Source organism: Arachis hypogaea, chromosome 17 (genome assembly GCF_003086295.3).
Source record: "Arachis hypogaea cultivar Tifrunner chromosome 17, arahy.Tifrunner.gnm2.J5K5, whole genome shotgun sequence".
Taxonomy (NCBI): Eukaryota; Viridiplantae; Streptophyta; class Magnoliopsida; order Fabales; family Fabaceae; genus Arachis; species Arachis hypogaea.
In genome coordinates, this window is record NC_092052.1 from 18696985 (window position 1) to 18703923 (window position 6939).

A 6939-nucleotide genomic window follows, 5' to 3' on the forward strand; every position below is an offset into this window, starting at 1 on the left:
TTCAACTTCACAAGATTTTTTTTAATTATTAGAGTTAATTCTATCCGAGTAATTTCTTAATCTTTTTTCCCTTTATAGGAAATTAGAAAGGATAAGCAAACAGAGAAGAAAATTTTGGTCTCCAAAAAAGATGGGAGGGAAAAAAAATTAGACATACCAACACCCCACATACTATACCCAAAAAGGAAAGTTTTATTTTTTATTAATGAAAAATAAGAAAAAAGTTAAAATTGTTGCAGCACATACCTTCAATGTTCAGGTTTGAAAAGAGTCCAGCAGGTGAACTACCATGCCTAATAAGATTAGAAGCATTTCCACGACCAGTTTTCATTTGATTCGGCAAAGGTGGTCTTCCTGAACTTTGATAAAAACTCTGAGTTGGAGGATTATTACCACTCAAAGATCCATAATTATTGTTACTCATACTATTCATCTGCTGCTGTGGTTGCTGCACCAATGATTCATTATTCATTGAAGAAGGCAAAGGCTGAGGCTGAAGAGTATTATTGGTATTAATGGTATTAATGCACATTTCTTTTTCTTATAAGAAGAAAGATAATTCTAGATATCCAAGGGGTAATAAAGGAAACTAAAAATATCTTATATAGATAGATACTAACTTGAGAGTTACTTAGAAGTTAGAACTATGAACTGTGAAGTATGGTGCCTCAAAATCAGGAAGAGATCAAGCAAGGGAACATGGAGAAACAAAAAAAAAAAACAAAAAAGGAACAGGAAAATTTAATATAAAAATTAAAAAAAAACAAAAGAGGGGTGTGAAGGAATGGAAGTAATGAAAAGATAAGTTGTGTGGTTTGAATCACATAAGCATAAAAAAGTCATGGAAACTAACGGCAACCGGTTCCTATGTTCCTGTTCCTGAAAGTGAATCAATCCACTTAGTTTCACTAAGACAAGACCAATTTCAAAGTTGCAACAAAAGCAACATTTGAACATAAACTAATGAACATAGAAACAGTAAATGCTTTTTTTTTTTACCGAAGTATATAAGTATATAACATTTAAACCATTTAAAACGGACTAAATCACATTTAAACCATTCAAAACATTTAAAGCTTCTTGAGATAAAAATGTACTGTTTATTCATAATATAAACAATATATGTAAACATTGATGCACTCACTTGTCATATATGTATTAGGCCAAGAAAAATCATGTATTCCTCTTGAACTTTAATGAACATTTACTTCAACCAAATGAGCAAATCAGCACTTCCACTCTGTTTTTTCTTCTACAACTTGAGGTCCAACAGGCTGAAACCCCAGTTTGAGACCTGCAGAGCAGCTTCCTTTGCATTTCCTTGCCTAATTGATTCTTCCACATCCCTTTGCTAGAATTCCTCATAGATTGGATCTTCCATCAATGCTTTATCCTGCAAGAAACCTTTCGTGAGGGGATATGCTTAATCCAAGTTACTGGAATGCAAGTGAAAGACAAACATAACATGGACATCACATGGAAGTGTAGATCTCTTGATATGGATACTAAACACATTTGTGTTGACCATAAGACAGAAAAGAAGAAACAAATAAGGCTACAAAATTACATAGAAGAAGATGAACTTACATTCATTTAACTAAAAAAAAAAGAAATAAGAAAAAAAATACAGCATTAAAGAAAATATTTAAATATTTTCTTTAATGCTGTATTTTTTTTCTTATTTCTTTTTTTTTAGTTGAATGAATGTAAGTTCATCTTCTTCTATGTAATTTTGTAGCCTTATTTGTTTCTTCTTTTTTGTTTGATTTTTTTTTTGTTTTTATTCTTGTTAAGAGAGTAAAATAATAAGAAGAAACTTTTGAGAACATTCTATGGCAAAAATTTTGAATATGGCAAAACTTCTACGATAACGATAACAATAGCGACGATAACGATAACGACGATATGTATAAGAAGAAGACGGCGATGATTATAACGATGATGATCATGATGATGAAGATGATGGAGGAAAAGGAGGAAAAGTAAGGAGAAGAAGAAAGTCCAATGAGAAAAGAAGGAGGAAGAGAGGAGGAGGAGGAGGAGGAGGTGGTGTTGGTGACGACGATAACGAAAGAGAAAAATAACAAAAAAAAAGAGAAAAAAAAGACGAAAGAGTGACGAAGAAGAAGGAGGAGGAGAAGAAAAACAGACAACAAGAACACGCAAATATAAATAACTTGTATGTAGATATTAATTGTTTTAAAATGGGTATAAAATTAGGGAAACACAATAAAAAAATAATAAAGGGTGATTTACAAAAAATATGTTAGATTCATATTGCAAGGGGCAATTTTTATGGCTCATCTTTATTAAGCAAATGGGTGTCATATATTTTGTTAATTAAATAAATCTTTAGTTTTTATTTATTATATTTTATATTACATGCCTACTACACATACAAGCTTTTTTGGCTTACAAGTCATACAAGTTGACCCAGCCCCAAAAAAAATCACGCGCACACACTCTTTAGAATGGAGTGTCAAATGCACGCGCCTCACACAATAGTTGCGTTTTTCAAAACACGCTCATTATGACACACTCTTCCTCTTCTTCCTCAAACAAAATGCAAACCGTCAAGTTTCAAGCCACATTCGAAACAAATTACGATTCTGAAAAAACGTTCCAACTCCTCGCGAAGAGTAGAAGAAATCAAAAACAAAAGATACAAATCTCCATAAAAAATCAGCAGAAAAAAGGAAGAAACATTATTCAAGGTAACGTACTATTTTACTGTTATTCAAGGTTTTTCACATTTCTGTTTCTGATTTCGAATTTGAAGCACTATATCGTCAGTATTTCTCGCTCTGTTTCTTCTAGGTTCTTCTAGGTTTTACCGTTCTTCTTGTTTTAGATCTCATATTACTGTTCTGATAAAACTGTTCTTCGTTTACGCTATCTTACATACTTCTAATGAATGCTTTAACGTGTGTTTTGGTACATATTTTGTGCATGTTTACATATTTTTTAAGTAGGTTTGTGCATGTTTACATGAAAGACTCTTCCTCTTCTAACTGATTTTTGGGTGTATATGACGGATTTTTGGGTGTATATGACCGATTGTTGGGTGTATATCTCGGACTTGGCATGCAACTGTTGCTTCTAGTGGCATTTTGAACTTAAATATATTTCTGAACTCATAATGTCATATAATCCAAAAAATGTAGAGGTGTATGGTACTAATATATATATATATATTAGGAGTTTTGAAGTCTAACTGGTACTGTTCTAATTGTGCTTGACCTTGTAGTGTCATTTTATGCATGTTTGAGTGAATTGAATATGATTTTGAACTGATTTAATTAAATGATTATGGGACTGGGTTGGGTGTATGTGGATGATATTTGGGTGTATCTGATTGATATATGGGTGTATTTTTTATATATTGATAGCATCTCTTTTTTATTGCAGTAAAAATAGCAAGCAAAAACCAAGGTGGAAAAAATGTAAGCACAAATATATGTCTTAGATAAAATCAATTTTTCATAATACAAATATATCTTATTCTAATGACTCTAATTTTGCTTTGTTTACATCAAACCAAAGACTTGAAGTGTGCAACCCATTTGTTGAGTGAAAAATTTGGAAATATGAGCGAGGAAAAGAAAGCAATTATTCGGGATTTAAGTTTTGGTGGACTGATGCACATCCCGCCACTAAGGGTGCATCACAAATTATTAAAGGAGTTGGCTAACTCCTTTAAATTGGGGAAAAACACACTCGAAACTGGCTACGGTTCGTTCAGAGTTAAACCCAGTACAATAGGGGCTGCGCTTGGCCTCAACGCATCAGGTAACTCATTACAGAAAACCTCTATACTTCTATTCTTCGTAATATCTCATTCTGCTATCATATAATCAAGAAACAAACATATGTGTATATAAGTCATATTGGGGTGTATATGAGTGATGTTTGGGTGTATTTCAAGTGATTTTCAGTGTAAGTTATTTTCTTTTTTGTAGGAGATCTATTTCCTCAGAAAGTCAGTTATAAGGAACTTTCTGAAGATAAACAGATTTTTAGAAGATTTCAAGGAAGACTCTAAAAAATCTGACGGATGAGATGATGAGTATTGGTGTTGGAAATGAACAGGATCGCCTCATGTTCAAGAGGATTTTCATCCTCTATATACAGATGGCGTTCCTGTTGCCAACCACAATAAACAAAATCTCCCCTGTGCACCTAGCACCAATTTTTAAGATGGACAAAATAAAAGAGGGAAACTGGAGAGCCCATGTTCTGGATTTCATCATCAAGGGTATAACTGATTACAATCTGAAAAAGAAAAAGTCAATCGATGGCTGCTTGTTTGCCCTAATGATAGTCTACTTCCATCTGTCAAAAAACAAAGACAAGAAAGGAGAAGAAAGACCTGCGCAACCCTGGATTGCCAACTGGAATAGAGAGCAGTTGGTTGAAAGGATGAGAGCAGAAATGGATGAACATATGGTAAGTGAAAAGAATACCTTGGGTGTATTTTATTTACGTGAATGCTGTTAACTAACATTTCTACTATTTCAGGGAATTGTAAAGATGGCCGAAACAAAAGATAAATTGAAACAAATGAAGAAAAAAGAAAAGAAAGAAAAAAAGGAAGGCAAGTTCATCATCATCTGAGAGTGAAACATCTGAAGTTGAAGTCTATTCTTCCTCTGAGTTTGAGACTGAAGAAGACTCAGAGGAATAAAAGAGGAAACAACCCACTCGAACAGCCAAAAAGTAAGTAACATACTTGGGTGTATTTTGTCACTTTTAGGGTATTTTTTAATAATGATTGTTTGCCTTCCAGAATGGAATCCAAAAAAAGAAAGAAGAATCAGGAGGATTCCAATTCAGAAACTGAATCGAATGATGAGTAATGTTCTGAAATTATCATCGCTTTCTTTTCCGTTTATTCTCAAAATTTCATGTATTAACAGAGAGTTTCTTATTAACTTTCAGAAGCGAAGAATCATCACCAGTTAAAAAACAAAAAACAAAGAAAAAAATTCAGACTAGAGCCAAAAAGTAAGCACTGCTTTGGATAGTATTTTCTGATCAATTTTATTTTGTCTTTCTGATTCATACTTTTTTTCCCTAGGATGCAATCTAAAAAGAGCAAGCTCATTGTTGAGGATTCATCTCCTGAACAAACTCAATCCTATCATGGCTAGGATACTTTGTAAAGCTATATTACCATTTATCATCAAAATTATATTTGTTAACATGTAGTTTTATGCATGTACTGTCAGATCTGAAATTAGAACTGAAGAATTAGAAGAATTCTTAAGGGAATCTAGAAAGAAGAAAAATAATGAAAAATCTGTTGCACAAGGGTTTGTTATGTTTGAGGTGTATATTACTGATTTTAAGGTGTTTTCGTTGCTAAAAATTATTTCTGGTTTCCCATGGAGAAGGGAGCTGACCTGCGATCGACAGAAGGTCACTATGACTCATCCGAGACGTAAGAACCTTTATTTGATAAAATCTTGTTATCCTGATTTAACCGTATGGTATTTTTACTGAATGGTATCTATTCTATGTTTAGAATACCGGAGGTAAACTTAGGAAGCGATGATTCTTTGTCTCAAGGACACACGGATCAAAGCAACATAAACAAACCGACGGAGAGCATGTAATTTCTCTTTCTAATACCGGTTGCTTTTATCTTTTATTACCTTCTGCTTCTAATTCTGTATATATTTTTTTAGAAAAAAAAAGTCCTTTAATGTTTTATTCAAGAAAAAAAAGGCAGGAAAAAAAAAGCAAAAACTGCAACTACGTAAGTTCTCAAAAAATAAAGCCTGTGTTTCTTTTGAATGCTTCGGGTGTATTTTTGACTTTCTTTGGGTGTATTTCAGGTTGAACCTAGTAGAAGAATCTGCCAATGACCCAACTGAAGAGAACATGATGGTTGTACGGGTAGAGACACAGTCACAAACTGAAGCGCTTTCAATGTGAGTTTTTCAAGTATATTTCAACCTTATAACCATTTTATTTTCACGGGCTTTGTTAACCTTTTATTTTTGTCTTGTTTAGAGTTCCAATTCAAGTTTATCTACCTCTGTCCCAGTCAACCCCTGTGCCAGAAATTGAACCAACCCCTACAAAGTCTCCAAGTGAAAAAATTAATGAAGAAACTAGAAAAAGGTAAGGAATAATCTTGGGGTGTATTTGGTTATTATTTGGGTGTATATTTTTCTTATTGGGGTGTATATCTTCACAATTGATCTCTAACTAGTTTTTTTTATAACATGATTCGTTTTATGTAACCCTGCAACACTCCAGAACCACCCCCAAAACCTGAAGAAAACACACCCACGCTTCCACCAGCTCCATCTAAAATGTAAGTTCAGCAGAGTAAAATTCGGTTTTCAATATCATTCGTCTATTCTTATTCTTATAGTACGTTATATGTCATCACGCAGTAATGCAGCCCCAGAAGACGCTGATGCACTGATGATGATGGTACGAACAGTATCGTACATTCCTAAAGAAGGTCCGATGCCATCATTCAGCCTCGGCTTGACTGATTCAAGCCAAAAAGAAGCAGCAATGCAAGAGGGGGAGAGGGCAAAAACTCCTAAAACGCCAAAACTAATAGAACAATTAGGGGAGCTGGTGGAAAAAATAGCAAGCAGTGGGGTGAAAACAGAAGGTAAAAGTCCACAGATTCAAAAGCAAAGTGGCGAAGAAAGTTTTGAAAAGTTTGAAACTCCTGCGAGGACTAATGAGATGACGGCTGAAATGAAAGAGAAATGCTACATCTGGGCCAAACGTGTGAAAACATACGGAGATTGAGGCACTAATGAGTATGACGCCATGTGCACACTCAATGCCCAAGATCGATACATTTTGTCAAAAGTGCACTTCGAATCTCTCAAAGCTGATACACATATAGAAGCTGAGGTAATATTAGAATAACATTAATGATTTTATCATGAAAAGTAACTGCAATGTTGA